Genomic DNA, 17,969 nt, shown 5'->3' with positions numbered 1-17,969 from the left:
ATTTGTGCTTGATGTATCATTTTGACGTTGTGTGGTTGAATACCCCCTAAGTGACACTTTCTGCCCCATAACGGTGAATTCTATCTTTAGTTGTCTGAAATTCCACATAATATTCCCTAGTGTTATTAGCCATTGTATACCTAACACCCTGTTACATCCTCCAATAGGTAATACCAACATGTCTGACTCAAACATCACACTTTGCATTCTCTAACTGAACCCCTTGCACACATGATTGCTATTAACCTTGTTCCCATCAGCTACAGATGACAAAAGGGTTGATGCTTGACAAGCATATTTCGGTTCAGACTGAAAAAATTGAAATTAATTTCAGTTTCAGTTTATTCAGTCCAGTCCGGTTTAAATTTATAAGATTTCAACAATTTGGTTCGATTTTTGGTGTACAAAAAATTTAATTTGGTTAAAGTGAAAAAACGAATTTTAACAAGCCACTTTTTTATATTGGGCTTCTGCCCATAAATAATAAACTACAGAGGCCTAAAATATCTAACCAAATTATTGAAACCCTGTCTAATATCTATCCAAGCAAAAATAATTACTTCACAGTCAAAACTCAAAACATCAAAACATTGTACGCACTATGCTCTCTTCCTTCTTCGGCTAGGGTTCTTCCATCTTGTCATCTTCAACTTGCTCTCTTCCTTCTTCGGTTAGAGTTCTTAAGTAAGCTTCGTTTTTGCTTTTTCGTTTGGAATTTTTAAAATACAGGACATTTAATCAAAAGGGTTTGAGATGCATTTTGTTCATGATCTTGAATCATTTTGTTTGTCCATGTTGATATTTCAGTAGTACTTAGCTTTTTATACCCTATTGATTGCATAAACAAGATTAGTGAATAAAAAAATTCATCTCTCATTATTGAAACAGAGGCACCTGATATATTCCTTTTGCTTTTTTAGTTATTTCCATGCATTTAATGTGATTATTTTAAGTGGGGTTTGTTTATTTTTTTTATTTTTGAGTACAAAGAATGGATCTTTTTTGATCAGTGGTGCCTTTGGTTCTTGTTTATACAAGGTTATTTTCCTTTTTCCCTTTTCTTTTATTCCTTTTGTTGCATTTGCATGCATTTTGTTCATAATTCTTGAACCATTTGTTTGTCCATGTTGGAGTTTTAGTAGTTGCTTTTTGTGTTGTGGCCTGTGAAAAAGTACTATTTTTCGATTTCCACTAGAACTTAACAGTTTATAACTTAAGTTCTTATAGAATTTAAGTTACTGTTATAACTTAAGAGTTAAGAGTACTACTTTTTCATTTCCACAAGAACTTAACAACAATTTGTAACTTATGTTTATATAGAATTTAACAGTTTATAACTTAAGTTTATATCTTCTGATTGTGTTTACTGCCCAGTTATATTCACTTATTCAGTGTAGCCATGCTCAACATTTAAATGTTCTATTCTTCTTGTTTGTTTTCATAGATGGCAAATAATGAAAGTAGGCTAAGTGAATGTGGGGATTCAAATGAAAACATACCTAACACATTATGTCCAAGTCCAGTTGAATCTGAATCTGAATCTGAATTTGAAGTTGAAGCTTCGAAAAAAAGAAAAGTCATGGAACCTAGAGCTGGTTGTTGGAAGCATTTTGAAAGGGTAGTTGTCGATGGAGCTCATAGAGCAAAATGTAACTATTGTGGGAAAACTTATGCCGCTGTGACAAAAAATAATGGTACTACATCAATGAATAACCATTTGAAGAAGTGTCCTAATCTTCCCCGCCCCGTAGAAGATAGTCAAACACACATAGGTTTTCTGCCTTCTTCAACGGGGGCAGAGGAAGGGGTGATTAGCAATTGGAGATTTGACCAAGAAAAAAGTAGGAGCTTTAGCTAAAATGATAATTATTGATGAGTTGCCATTTAATTTTGTTTAAAAAGGAAGGTTTTAAAAGTTTTATGGTGGTCACGTACTGTGCCACGATTCCAGATTCCTTCTCCTTGGACCTTGACAAGAGATTGTTTTGATCTCTATAGTGAAGAAAGTCAAAAGTTGAAGAAGATTTTCAAAGAAGCACGTCCAAAAATTTATCTTACGATAGATACTTGGACATCTATACAAAGAACCAACTACATGTGTCTAACTGCCCATGTCACGACCCAATTTCGCTAAGTCATGAGGGCACCTACCTTTTTCACCTCGGTAGGCGAACCCTTAACTCAACATTCACAAATAATAGAAAAATAGCAGAAGAAAGTAAATAACGTAAGTCTCACGATCATAATATAAATAAGTGCGAAAGTAAAAGAAATCCACCCCGGTATCTAGTCTGGTCATACAAGAGCATCTAATCCAAATACTACAGGTCTGAATAATAATACACAAATAGTCTCAGAATGGAAAGCAAGACATAAATAATAAGAAGAGTCTTCGGGCAGCGAACGTCCTCATGCTCACCCTGAAAAGATTCGAATCAACAATCGTCGAATATCAGCCACGAGGGGTAGAAATGGATCCAACCTAGTACTCTGCATTCATAAAAGAATGCAGCAAGTGCAGGTCAGTACAAACAACAATTACTGGTAGGTATCATAGGCCGATTAAGACTAGCTAACGTATATAAAAATAACAAAGGAAGATAAACACGTAAAACAACAAGGTACAAGTCAACACGAATCCATATCTACGATACAAACCATCACCTATGTTATAACATCTAAACCCAACTGTGCCAAGTCTCAGTATAACTAATCCGAACCGGTACATCACAATCATATCACAACAAGTCATCACCTATGTTATAGCATCTAAACCCAACTGTGCCAAGTCTCAGTATAACCATTCTGAACCAGTATATCACAACCACATCACAGGGAACCAAAAAGTACAATGCAATGCAATAATGTATGTATGATGAATGCAATGCATATGCACCGTAAACATGCACTCCGACCAATGGAACATCACATCTCGGCAGCACAACCTATAGGGGACCCGCAAAGTCCATGCACCACTAGTCCCGGCAATGACCTCGGTGACGAGCACTCTCTCGATCCTGGCAAGAGACCTCGAGCATCGAGCACTCATTCGTTCCTGAAAGAGACCTCGAGAAACTTACACTCATTCCGTTCCGGTAAATGACCTCGGATCACGAACTCTCATCTCTCTTTTACGCTCTCCGGCAAAGACCTCGGAGGCTACACTCTCTCACTTATCATCATCAGTACCATAACAATGCAATATCAATTTATCATGAAAATGAGTATGAATACGATGCAATGTAATATCAACAATCAATTCAATCCCAAACAATACCACACATGGCACACAAGCAATATCGATTACTAGGCTACACAATAAGCTACAATGGAATCACAATTCTCATCTCAATATCAAACCAGGTAAAGTACCGCAATATGATAGTCGTGATATATCACTAATCACCAATACCCGATGTCTCAACGTGGCAACGCGCCAATAAGTAAGTAGAACAAGATAAGTCAACAACGCAAAGGGGTGGCTAGCCCTCAAATCATACAACAAGGCCCAACCTAAGACAATATCCAACCCAACTTCATACCTGAAGGTTTACATACATTCTCCGACAATATAATCTAAACATACACTTCGCTAATCGAAGTCTCACCATAAGGTAAACCGTAACCTACCGGGAAAGCCGAACAATAAAGTCTCCAATAGTCAAACCTTGTCTTTCCCTTCCTTTGAGCCTTTGAGATAATAGAAGTCTAGTCATATCCGAATTATGAAATTAGAATCAAGAAAAAACATCATTCAAACACTTACTTCTATTCAAGACCCATATCCCAACCCATGAAATGGGGTTTATGAACTAGAAAGATGGAATAAGAAATCTATAAGTCTCAACATGAAATTAATGCTGTAGGTGATCAATTCCCATCAATTATAAGCTAGAAGAACTGACAAATCACTTAATTTTGGATTCTAGGAGAAACCCTCAAAATTTAGGTATAAACATTAACTTCCAATTTCATAAATTAGCCACTAATTAGGAAGGAATCATGCAATAATATATTTTAATCATCATTTCCATGCTTAATGACGCTAATCCAAGATTTAATAGCCTAGAATGAAGAAACCACAAAACCCTCTTTCAGTTCACCATTTCTTAACGAAACTAGCATGATTAATGGAACAAGGAATGGAAAGCAAGGTGAAATAACTTACCACAATTAATTTCCCCCAAGAAATGCCTTAAAATGCTCCCAATATCTCTATTTTCGGAGTGGTATTGCATGAAGGACTTATGGCTTTTAACACACATTTAATGAATCTAAATACTCATCGCCTGCTTCCGCGCCCTCTCCAGCGCTTCAGCTGCAGCGCTTCCATGGTCCCATGACCGCTTCGGCTGTCCTGTCCAAATACATAAGTCGCTACAGCGGTAGGTTAACCGCTAAAGTGGTACCACTGTCGTGGCCCTGGTGCCACCGTCGCGGCCCTGGTGCCGCCATAGCGGCACCAGACACCAGAAACTCCCAAGTTCTCACTAATTTCATCCCAAATCCCGACTATCACCCAAGACCATCTACTCACAAACCATATATGTAGACATACGTAAAAACACTCTACGAACGCACTCGTGGCTTCAGAATTTCCAACGGAAGTCTCGTTGACCGAGTTAACCCCTGAAACCTCAAAACCAACTTCCCAACCCAAGTCCCAAAATGCACCCGAGTGCATTGAGAACTGAACTGAATATACACACAAGTTCTAAAAAGCCATCTGGACCTCTTAAAATCTAAGAATTCTTGAAAAAGGTCCGTTTCCCTAAAGGTCAACTTGAGTCAATTCTTTTTCGCTTTAAGCCCAAATTTCCCACAAAGTCACCAAAATCAAATCCAAAGACCTCGAGAAGCGTGTCAACGATCCCCTCGGGTCAAATGCGATCTAAACAAGCTCAGAGAAGAGTCAAAAGTAGCGAAAAGTCTATAACGACCAAACGGGTCATTACAGCTCACTTTATTGATAGAAAGTGGACACTGAATAAAAGAATCATAATTTTTTATCTTATTTGTTACATCCCGTATTTTCGTGCGTTAAGTTGCATCGTAGGCTAGTCACATAAGCTCAAAGGACAGGATTATGTTTGAAGTTATAAGTGTTTATGTTATGTTCAACAAGTGATAAGTAAGTGTCGTGAAGGTTGGAGGTTAAACGAATCGGTAAAAAATAAAACAAGTTTTGTCAAGTTTGGGATGTTGAACAAGTTATACAGACTGTATGGAGTTTTGATCATATCCAAGTATGCAAATAAAGAAATCGGTGTATAAAAGTTTGAGGTCTCGAAATAATTTCCGTGGATGAACAGTAACGCAGATGAACAGTACGCGGTGAATAGTAAGGGGTGAATAGCACGCGGATGAACAGTAACTCGGTGTGAACAGTAAAAATCAGAAAATTTAAAAACAAAAATCTGATTTTTTTTTCACTCATTGTTTCTACCACCTTCTCTCCCTAAACCTCTCCAAACCCTTTCCTAACCTATCTCCAAGGTTCCGAAGACAAATCAAAGGGAAAACAATCCAATCATTCATCAAAGTGTTGGAAACCCCAAAGAACAATAAGTCTATGATGTCGTTATGCTATTAAGGATTGTTGTGATTCGAACCACTTCTGGATTATGAGTCTTAGCTACTTCTTAAGGTATGTATAACATGTTATTGGTTGTGCTTAAGATTAATTCCAGGAGGGTGAAGTCGTTTGAAGCAAAACATCACAAGATAGCATTGAAATAGCCTACGATATAGCTATTGTTTCGTTGGGCTGTTTTGAGGTGATAAATATGATTTGTGATGGCTGGAAATTATGGAATACAACATGATTGTGATATGGTCGTTGTTATTTGTATATATATGATTATCAAGTGAATTGGTGAAAGGTATGAATCTTCCTTATTAGTATTGATTTAAGCTTATTTACGAAGGGAAAGTTACTAAATGAGCGTATAATGAATTATACGGGTCGAGAAATTGGGTAAAATATCGTGTGGGATGTTTATAGAATATTTTGGTATTTATAATATTTTTGTTGATGTTGGTATTATTGTTGGTTGCTGGATTGTTATTTCAGGCTAGGTATATGAACAGGGGAGATGCTGCCCGAATTTCGGCAGAATATAAAAGGATTTTGATTAAAGTTTTGAGACAAGTGTATGATGACGATCCTAACAATAGTATGAATGGTTTTATATGTAGATTGCGAGTCAGGAGATAAGTTGGAAAGTCAAGAAGCAAGATTCCAAGTATGTTAAGGCTAGTCCCTTTCTTTCAAAGGCATGATTCTTGAACTAGGATTCCGTCTATATTTCTATGTCGTTCTTATTCCCAAAAGTAAGAATTCAAGATTTCCAAAGCTCTTATGATGTTAAATGAAAAATGTTCCATAATGATTGTGACGATGATGATGATGATTCTATTCTAGAAATTTCGAGGCTATGATTTGAGAGCATTATGAGATTATTGAGCCACTCCATGAATTCCTTGGTCTTACATATTGTTGATGGTCTCACCTCATGTTACTCGTTCCTTCGAGGTGAGATATAGCGAAGATAATAATTCTATTTTCAATGCCATCTAAGTTCATGATTCTCGAGACTCCTATGATATCGTTGACTTCACCTTAAGATAGTTGATCTTCTAAGGAAGGATATAGTGATAATGATAATGCTAATGATGATGTTGATTTCATTTATGTATTTTTTTATGTTTATATATCTATGTATGTATGCATTGCACTCCCTTTGATCAGTTGAGGATAACACCGAGTCTCGAAAGGGCCGGGTACGGATAACACCGAGTCCCAAAATAGCCGGGCATACGGATAACACCGAGTCCGTAAGGGCGGGCACGGATGACTCCCGAGTCCGAAAGGGCGGGTACGGATGACACCGAGTCTCGAAAGATTGGGTACGGATGACACCGAGTCCCGACAGGGCCGGGTACGGATATGACAGATGTATGTATAGTAAGTGTATGTGAATGCATATGTATGTATGTTGAGTATGGATGTGTATGAAATGTTTTCCTATAGACGAGTAGTTTACATAACAGAGATCTTAAGAAGAGTACGAGGTGCAAATAGACGAGACGAGGATCTTCCATCGTAGGTTGCCTTCAGGTACTGGTCTTGAGTGGTGGCTCCACTTCTTCCTGGAGCATTATCGAGTTTGAGTCTATATATATATATATATATATATATATATATATGAATTGTGTTTAGGTACGTCGGGGGCCCTGTCCACTTGTATACCTCGGTACCATATTCATAGAGGCTTTGCGGAGACGGTTCACCCGTATGTACGACTTAGTCATAGTGTGACAGTATTAATTTTGGCATCATGGGTCTATTGTACATATACTTATGCAAGATATTATGTTCGTATTTAGCCTCTTGATCTTATTGTTGCCATTCGAGACATAGAGAATGTGAGTTGTAAGTTGGTTCACTCAGTTTTCGCAAGGTACCGAGTGCCAATCATGCCTTACCTAGGGTAGGGTGTGACAAAGTGGTATCGACGGTTTCGTCATTACTAGGGTTGTACGCAAGCCGTGTCAATGAGTCTCCGTTTATGGGTGTGAAGCGGCCACACTTATAAACGAGGAGGGCATAAGGCATTTAGGAATAATTAACCTTATTTTCTCATCTTAGATCGTGCGATGAGAGCCAAGTCATAGGAAATGAAATTTCTTATACTAACCCTTGATTTCAGCGGAAGAGTGATGTTGACAAAGGAAGTGGATGATGATATTGGGATTACAGAGGTAAGTCACTTTGCTGAAACTACGTCATCAAAATGTGCATCTTCTATGAGAATGAATTGGTCATAATCAAGATAAGTGATTATATAGTAAACGGGGAGTTTGTTACATGTATAATTTAATGATAAGTTCAAATTTAAGATTGCGGACGACGAAGTTGAAGGAATCGATGCAGGTAAGTAATGGTAAAAAGGATTATAAGTCAGATATGGTAAGAATGTTGCAAGTATTATTGAAATGTATAGCCAATGAATGGAAGAGAAAGTGACCAGGGAAATATAAAAGAACAATTGATAAAAGTTCAAGTATATTTCGAGTTGCGACGCATGAGGTAAGTTTCATCATCTTTGCATTTTACATTCGATATTGAGGCTGCGAGGCATTGCATGTATTTTCGGGCTGCGTACGATGTTTGGATAGTAATAAATACGGGGAAACTTCTGTCAAAATTTTCCTAAAATTTAAGGACGAGGACCAAAGATTTGCGAGATAGCAAAGGTTATACGTCTATGATTGCTACAGATTGATTAAAGGCAAAGTATAGGACAAGTTGATATGGATGATAAAATAAAGATGACGCTACAAGTGGACATCGGGCGTTAGTTATTGGAATCAAAAGTACTATTCCGGTTGGACAGATAGTTGGGCACATCACTATTTCGAGTATCCCCATAAATTTCAATCGAGAATGGCAATGAAATACAACACCATAAGGTAAAACCTTTAAGGGGGAAGCAAGTAAGCTTGAGTACGAGCACAAGGGATGACTAAGGTATTGGAGGAATTATAACACCCGACAATGGGGCAATCGAAAAGTAATAGGGAGCTATGAAGAAAGATGAGCTAAGGAAATGAAAGGAGAAGCCATGAAAGTAGACGGAGATAAGATCACAAGAAAAGGATTCAAGGATATAAATAGAAGAGACGAGCATTTAAGGAATTAAGAGATCTGCTTGACTAATAAACCGAAACAACAGATAAGTGCGTTAGACTTATCAAGTGAGAGTCGGGCAAAGGTCAAAAGCGAAGGGAGAACCCCAAAGGAAATGATCAAAGGATATTGCGTTTGGTCGAAACAAGCTGGTGACAATGAACCCTCGTGGAACAAGCAAAATAATGGCTTCCCTTAAAAAAGAGGGGAGGAATGGAGGTTACAGACAAAGAAAGAACAAATTCAGTTCAAAGAACAAATTCAGTTCTAAGTTGGGTTATAATATTCCCAAGTTCAAATGGGGGAAATGTATTGGCTCAAAAGAGCCAAATTTCGAGATGAACAATATATCAAGAACGCGCTAAAGAAAAGTGAGAATGGACTAAATACAAGTATATTATGAGACAAATGTGAAAAAGGAAGCATGACAAGATGATGAAGGTTTAGCGAATCAAGGAGAATAAGTTTCGCCAATGCGACACGTTGTATTCCGGACTATGAATCGAATCACTCGCACCAAAGAAATTTCGGGTACACTTAGATATGCGGTAAAGTACTCCGGGGGTAGCGAAGGAGTGAGAAAGGCCGCAAGTGACTAGGGATAAGTATAAAGGACAATCGGGATTACTAAAAAGAACTTGTAGCACTAGAAGAGATGAAGGCTTTAAAAAGAGGAATAACTATGATGCTTACTATGGTATATTGGAATAACTATGATGCTTACTATGGTATGATCACCCAGTAAAAGGAGACTACAAAGCAGTAGCGAGAAAGACAAAACGATGAAGTCGTAGAAAATAGATGCAATAGTGCATCGATTACGATAGTATTAAAGGAAGAAGATCATTGAAGGAGGATTCAAGATATTCAGTGTAAGTATACGAATTACCGATAGCTAGACTTAGCATAAGGACCCTTATTAAAAGAAAAAAGAAAAGAGTGAATCGAGTAAAGCGTAGGGTGAAAGGAAATTTCGGTGTTATATCAACTAGAAAATAAAATACTGCAATGATCGACCCAGTCGCTATAGAAGGGAACGCAAGGGATGACGATGCTACGAGTTCAAAAGAATGGGTACTGAAAAAAAAAGTATTAGCGGTGGAATTATGTCCTAATGGCATTACAGTTTATACAAGAGAAGACGAGAAAAGCGACAGGTGATAAAGGTTATAGAATTGTCTATGGTAAGATGTGATAACTAAGAAGCAAATAAGGAAGAGAGAAAGAGTACGACAAGATAAGTCAAGAGAGATAATAAGAAGGACATGGTAAACATACGAGATATCTAGAACAAAGTGATGATATCGCGAGAAAAGGAAGGTTTTAAACAAGAATGGAAGAGTTGATAGTGACTTTGACGTAAGTTTTGTCTTATTTTAACATTCGAGGACGAATGTTCCAAAGGGGGGAAGGATGTTACATCCCGTATTTTCGTGTGTTAAGTTGCATCGTAGGTTAGTCACATAAGGTCAAAGGACAGGATTATGTTTGAAGTTATAAGTGTTTATGTTATGTTCAACAAGTGATAAGTAAGTGTCGTGAAGGTTGGAGGTTAAACGAATCGGAAAAAAATAAAACAAGTTTTGTCAAGTTTGGGATGTTGAACAAGTTATACAGGCTGTATGGAGTTTTGGTCATATCCAAGTATGCAAATAAAGATATCGGTGTATAAAAGTTTGAGGTCTCGAAATAATTTCCGCGGATGAACAGTACACGGTGAACAGTAACTCGGTGTGAACAGTGAAAATCAGAAAATTTAAAAACAAAAATTTGATTTTTTTCACTCATGTTTTCTACAACCTTGTCTCCCTAAACCTCTCCAAACCCTTTCCTAACCTATCTCCAAGGTTCCGAAGACAAATCAAAGGGAAAACAATCCAACCATTCATCAAAGTGTTGGAAACCCCAAAGAACAACAAGTCTATGATGTCGTTATGCTATTAAGGATTGTTGTGAGCTGAACCACGGTTGGATTATGAGTCCTAGATGCTTCTTAAGGTATGTATAACATGTTATTGGTTGTGCTTAAGATTAATTCCATGCGGGTGAAGTCGTTTGAAGCAAAACACCACAAGATAGCATTGAAATAGCCTAAGATATGCTCTTTTGTTTCGTTTGGTTTGTTTTGAGGTGATAAATATGATTTGTGATGGTGAAAATTATGGAATACAACATGATTGTGATATGGTCTCTGTTGTTATTTGTATATATATGATTATCAAGTGAATTGGTGAAAGGTATGAATCTTCCTTATTAGTATTGATTTAAGCTTATTTACGGAGGGAAAGTTATTAAATGAGCGTATAATGAATTTATGGGTCGAGAAATTGAGTAAAACATCGTGTGGGATGTTTATAGAATATTTTGGTATTGACAATATTGTTGTTGATGTTGGTATTGTTGTTGTTGTTATTGGTTGCTGGATTGTGATTTCGGGCTAGGCATATAAACAGGGAGGGGTGGGCATGGTATGGTAGATACCGATTACCATACCAAAACCGAAATTTTTTATACCACGATTTCGGTATTATGGTATTTGGTATGCATTTTTAAAAAGTTTGATATTCGGTACGGTATTTGGTATTCATAAAGAAATACCAAAATACTGAATACCATATCGAAGTATATAATTACATATACAATTTATATATCTTAGTATTATAATACTAACAAATATATTAACTAGTAGTATTAGAAAACTAATTGTTTAAACGTTGGAACTTTGACTACTCTATCTTGATTTAAATGTCTTTTTTGTGTAATTGATTTACGAAGGGGATTGCTTGTACTTTCCGTTGAATATTTTTACATGTGTAAGGTGTTTAGCACATAATAATTGAGACGTTTCTTAAGTAGTGAAAGCCATAATTCTCCATGATATGAGTATATGCAAGTCGAAGTCAGACAAACTATGGTACCGATTTACCGTACCATAAAAAATCGAAACTGAAGTTTAAAATACCGAACCACACCGAATTAATTTGGTACGGTAATGGTATAGTATTTTTAGAAATTGAAAACCGAAATTACCGTACCGAAGTTTCAAATACAGTACCATACCGTACCATGCCCACCCTTATAAACAGGGGAGATGCTGCCCGAATTTCGGCAGAATCTAAAAGGATTTTAGTTAAAGGCTTGAGACAAGTGTATGATGACGAGCCTAATAATAGTATGAATGGTTTTATATGTAGATTACGAGTCAGGAGATAAGTTGGAAAGTCAAGAAGCAAGATTCCAGTTATGTTAAGGCTAGTCCCTTTCTTTCAAAGGCATGATGCTAGTCCCTTTCTTTCAAAGGCATGATGCTAGTCCCTTTCTTTCAAAGGCATGATTCTTGAGCTAGGATTCCATCTATATTTCTATGCCGTTCTTATTCCCAAAAGTAAGAATTCAAGATTTCCAAAGCTCTTATGATGTTAAATGAAAAATGTTCTATAATGATTGTGATGATGATGATGATTCTATTCTAGAAATTCTGAAGCTATGATTTGAGAGCATTATGAGATTATTGAGTCACTCCATGAATCCCTTGGTTTTACATATTGTTGATGGTCTCACCTCATGTTACTCGTTCCTTCGAGGTGAGATATAGCGAAGATAATGATTCTATTTTCAATGCTATCTAAGTTCATGATTCTCGAGACTCACATAACATTGTCGACTTCAACTTAAGATAATTGATCTTCTAAGGAAGGATATAGTGATAATGGTAATGCTAATGATGATTTTGAGTTCATTTATGTATTTTTTTTATGTTTATAAATGTATGTATGTATGCATGTATGCATTGCACTCTCACTGATCAGTTGGGGATAACACCGAGTCCCGAAAGGGCCGGGTACGGATAACACCAAGTCCCTAAAGGGCCGGGTACGGATGAAATCGAGTCCCGAAAGGGCCGGGTACGGATTACACCAAGTCCCGAAAGAGCTGGGTACGGATGACACCGAGTCACGAAAGGGCCGGGTACGGATATAACAGATGTATGCATAGTAAGTTTATGTGAATGCATATGTATGTATGTTGAGTATGGATGTGTATGAAATGTTTTCCTGTAGATGAGTAGTTTACATGACAAAGATCTTAAGAAGAGTACGAGGTGCAAATAGATAAGACGAGGATCTTCCATCGTAGGCTGCCTTAAGGTACTGGTCTTGAGTGGTAAGTCCACTTCTTCCTAGAGCATTGCCGAGTTTGAGTCTATATATATACATATATATGAATTGTGTTAAGGGGACGTCGGGGGCCCTGTCCCGACTTGTATACCTCAGTCATGTTCATAGAGGCTTTGCGGAGCCGGTTCTATGTACGGCTTAGTCATAGTGTGACGTGTAGTGATTTCGACGTCATGGGTCTATTGTACATATACTTATGCATGATATTATGTTCATATTTAGCCTCTTGATCTTATTGTTTCCATTCGAGACATAGAGGATGTGAGTTGTAAATTGGTTCGCTCGGTTTCCGTAAGATGCCGGGTGCCAATCACGCCTTACCTAGGGTGAGGTGTGACATTATTTCTAGTCATAAGGGTGATGATATGGCGATTTCCATTACTAATTTCTTTATTGAATGGGGTTTGGAGAGTGTGTTTACTATTACAGTTGATAATGCTAGTTCTAATGATGTAACCGTGAAAAAAGTGTCTAAACAATTGAATAAATGAGGAACTAATATAATAGAGGGTAAACACCTTCATGTGAGGTGTATGACTCATATACTTAATCTTATTGTGCAATATGGGTTGAAGGAAATTGGTGATTCTATCAAGCGAGTTAGACAAGCCGTAAGATACATTAGGCAATCTCCTACATGACTCAGAAAGTTCAAAGAATGTTGTGAATCTCAATTGATAACTTGTAACAAATCATTAAGTTTAGATGTTCCTAATCGATGGAACTCTACATACTTGGTTCTCGATACAACACAATATTTTGAGCTTGCCTTTGAAAGATATGGTTATCATGATGTTGGATTCTTGGATTATCTTCGTACCTGTATTTGTGAAGGTGTTCTCGCGAGTGTTGATTGGAAAATGTGAAGACAATGGTAAAATTTTTGGAAACTTTTTATGAACTTACCTTAACGGTATCTGGTTCAAATTATGTCACTTCCAATGTGCATTTTATTGAAACTGCTGAGCTTGATCTTATTTTGAAAGAGATGATGCAAACTGAAGATGCTACTATGAAATTAATGGCAACAATAATGAAAGAAAAGTTCAAGAAGTATTGGGGTGAACCAAATAAAATGAACAAGATGATCTTTATTGCATCTGTGTTGGATCCCCGTAACAAGCTTGATTATGTTCCTTTTGCAATAGAGGATATGTTTGGAGAAGAAACCGGGAAGAAATGTGAAGTGAATAAATATATGCATTCTTTGTTTGATTATTATGTTAAGAAAATATCAAAAGGCTCTGTCCAAGAATCATCTTCACTTATTTCATCTAGCAACTCATTGAGTATAACTAGTGTGAGTGGTTATGGCAACTTTCAAAGAAGAGGAACAATGAGAACGAAACAACAATTTGAGAGGCATAAAGAAGTGAGTAGAGGTTTAGGTAGTAAATCAGAGTTAGATACATATCTTGGGGAAGATATTTGTAACACCCCCTATCTTAAAATAAAGGTTTGACTCGTATCATTAGAGTTTGAGAGGAAATTTGAAGGTTTGAACATTTTGCGAAAGTGGCTGAGGGGCCTACTTTGGGAAACCATAACACCTTCATTCGTTGTGAATTTGGAAAAGGTTCCTTAATGAAAGTTGTAGTATATAGAAATACCTTTCCAGGCATATAAGGATCAGGCCAATCGGAGTCCGGATCAAGGAGATATGATCGTCTCAAAATGGCTAATAGAGGGGTGCTCAGATTCGATAGAATCGGCTAAGTTTTCGATATGTCTGCCTTCCAGCCCAATTTCTTGAAAATCCACTGGGAATTTGAGAAATCTTAAAACATGAAAATTATAGCCCTTTGAAATATCTTTCGAACGGTATATTATGGATCCAAAATGGAGTTTTGTGCTAGGAGTTATGCCCATTCTACCGAACGTTGTCAGAATGGCCTAGGGCGCCGCCCTAAGCCAAAATTTGCAAAAAACATAATTTTCGTCAGGGCCTGTAGTATAGGCCTAGTGCCTCGCCTTGGGCGACGTTCCAAGCCAAATTATGCCTGAAACGTCCTTTTCGAATTTTATATGTACCCAACTCCGAAAAACTTTTCCCACTTCTTTCTAAACCATCTTTTTGGAGAGAAACACTCTAGGGCTTCCACAAAGCATATAAGGTGAGTTCCTACTCAAACCCCATTGATTATTACATCGATCTAACAAAGATTAACGCTAGAATCCCAATCGATTCCATAGATTATCGATTGAATCTTCGTCTTGGACAAAAGAACCCTAGAATCCGAATTCAAGAGGATTGAACTTCAAAAAGGTAATACTTCTACTCTCTAATCACTCATAGTTGTGAATTGATGAGTTCTTGGGAGAATCGTAAATGGGTTTGATAGAGAGTATCATATGAACTATGCTAGGGTTTTGGATTATTAACTTAGGATTGTTGTAGTCATATGGGTGATGAAGAATGATGTTACTTTCATCAAATTGAGATTGTAGAATCACCTAGAAGTAATAGAATGGGAATTGGGTGAAGAAACACCATTAATGGTGATTGTGGAGCTTTATGCCCACTAAGTGTTTGATAAAATGCTTAGATAACCAAAGCATGGATATTGTTGCTAATATAGAATTCCTTTGACTTGTATTGATATAGATCAAAGTTGAAAGGGTTGACGAACGTTGTATTACGCTCAAAGGCTGGAATTAAGATATGTGAGGCTAACTATCTACGTTAGGGAATATTTATGATTCTCCTACGCCTTCGTTCTTCGTACTTGTCGGTAATTTGACTCGGAATATAATTTAGCCCTAGTTTCATGATATGATATAGATCGTATCTTCTAGGGTTGCGATTCTGAAAATTCGTTCATGGTTGTCACTTTTAACATCATGAACTCAACACGTAATCTTTATAGACTTATGCATTATTATCACATGAGTCTCAGTCAGTGTATACCCAGTTATTTGTATGAGTCCCATAATTAGAAACAATTATCATGCTATCAGCTATAGCCAGTCTCAGTCTTGTCAATTGTTAATGTTGAACACCTGTATCTGTATTTTTGGGCCCTAGGACACTATTTATGCATACGTATTGCTTGGTCTTGAGGCCACAGTTTTTGTGCACATTATTTGGGCCCTCGGCCGCGATTATATTCTGATTTTACGGTGATTCTTCATTCGAACGGGGAGTACTTCAACTTCTTGCTTTCTGTTTAGTTCGGGTTATCGATTATCGGTTCGGTTTCGGTATTTTATTGCTTCGGTTGCTTTACATAACGCACAATTCAAATGTGCTGATGTCCCTTTTATTGCTTGGGGGCCTGCATCTCGCGATGCAGGTAACGATATACAGGTTGATGACTCAGCTATTTAGGAGTGCACGTATCAGCTACTGGTGAGCCCCAAATTCCTTCGGGGCGTTGTCAGCTATCCAGTTATTTCAGTTTATAGACAGCTCTATTATTCAGTATTCTTAGAGGCTTCATAGACACAGTCCAGACAGTCAGATATTTGTTATGTTAGCCTTGTAGACAGTTATACTCAGTTGTTCAGTTGTTTTGGTTTAGCCATGTTGGCTACTTTCAGATATGTTCAGATTGTCTAAGTATTTCCGCATTATGATATTTCAGTCAGACTTTTAGTTAATCAGCATGTATTAATTTTATTTTATAAATCAGTTGCATTTTGGTATCACATGTTGATTCAGCCAGCCAATTGGTTCGCTCGGTCACATGCAGTTAGGCACCGGGTGCCGTGTTACGTCCAGGCCCAGGTTCGGGGCGTGACAATATTGATCCAGAGTTGGATAGGTTTAATAAATTAGAGTGGTGGAAAGTTCATGAACAGAGATTTTCTATTCTTGCGCAGATGGTTATTGATATGTTAGCCTTTCCCGTTTTAAATGTCACATCAGAAAGTGCATTCAGCACAGAAGGCCGTATTCTTGATCCCTTTAGGAGTTCATTGACTCCTAAACTAGTGCAATTCATTGACTCCTAAACTAGTGCAATCTCTTATTTGTCCTCAAGATTGGCTTATAAATGAACCTATTCATATTAATATTGAAGAAGATTTAGAGTATCATGAGAAACTTGAACTTGGTAAGAATTTTATGTTATGTATGTTCATTATATTGATTTTTTTTTCTTATTTATGTTGCATAACAAGTTCTTACATGTATCTTTTTTAGATATGGCTAGTTCTGGAAAAGAATCTAGTATTGTTGACATATAGTTGCAACTAGTGACATGTGTGGTAAGTAGAAGACTTTTATATGTAACATGTTTGAGTATATGTCCTTGATTTATTTTATTATCATTGGTGTTTGACTTATAATTATGTTTTCTTTTGTTATAAAGGTTTGATCATGCCGCCTAAATGTCGATCACCTATTTGGGATCACTACAAAATGGTGGAGGAAATTGAAGGAGTGCACATGACGAAATGTATCCATTGTGGTCAAATTTACCGTTGTCACTTGAGGAGAAATGGGACTGAAGGTTTACAGAAACATGTTAAGAGATGTCTTGAAAAACAACGAAGAATTCCCCTGATGCTGCAAGTTACTTTTGAAGTTTAGACTTTAGACTATGCAGTTATAACTTATGATGTTGAAGTTTAATTATGCACTTGGTGTTGGTGATTGTTGCTTGCTATTTTAATTTGAAACTTTAGACTGTTTTAACTTTAAATGGTGTGTGATTTGTGACTGCTGATTTGGTAGCAATTTTTTAAATTTCTAATGCACTTGGTGACATTGGTTTTAAGCTTCATTCTGGTAGCAGTTGCTGGTGTAATGCCAAATAAAATTAGCTAGTTGCTGTTAAAATTGTGATGCTCCCTTTTTGTATGTATGTAGAACTAAGGTTGAAGTCTTTTTCCAGATGGGTAAGTGAACTAAGGTTGAAGTCTTTTTCCTTTTTGTTACATGATTTAAGTGTATGTTGAGGTCTTGTTTTGTACTGATTGATTTGGTCTCATTTAGTGTATTGTTCTTTGTTTGATGATTCAGTATACCTAACTGTTTTTCGAAATTTTTCAAAATTTATGAGGTAATTGTTGTGTGATTTTTTTTGGCCATGAAGCTTTGACGGTTTATTTATGACATTGTGAACTTGTGATGCTCCAATTTTTAGAGGATCATA

The 17,969-nt window shown here is 37.0% G+C and overlaps 1 long non-coding RNA gene across 1 annotated transcript; it reads left to right on the top strand.

The window, feature by feature from the left end:
* The first annotated feature begins 505 nt into the window (after window positions 1-505).
* LOC132067194 (uncharacterized) lies at window positions 506-17,721 on the top strand. Its single transcript, XR_009417085.1, has 2 exons — window positions 506-684; window positions 17,184-17,721. It is a non-coding gene; the product is annotated as an uncharacterized LOC132067194 (long non-coding RNA).
* The last annotated feature ends 248 nt before the right edge of the window (window positions 17,722-17,969 follow it).

The sequence above is a fragment of the Lycium ferocissimum genome, chromosome 8 (genome assembly GCF_029784015.1).
Source record: "Lycium ferocissimum isolate CSIRO_LF1 chromosome 8, AGI_CSIRO_Lferr_CH_V1, whole genome shotgun sequence".
Lineage (NCBI taxonomy): Eukaryota > Viridiplantae > Streptophyta > Magnoliopsida > Solanales > Solanaceae > Lycium > Lycium ferocissimum.
This window is presented reverse-complemented; position numbering and strand designations above follow the sequence as displayed.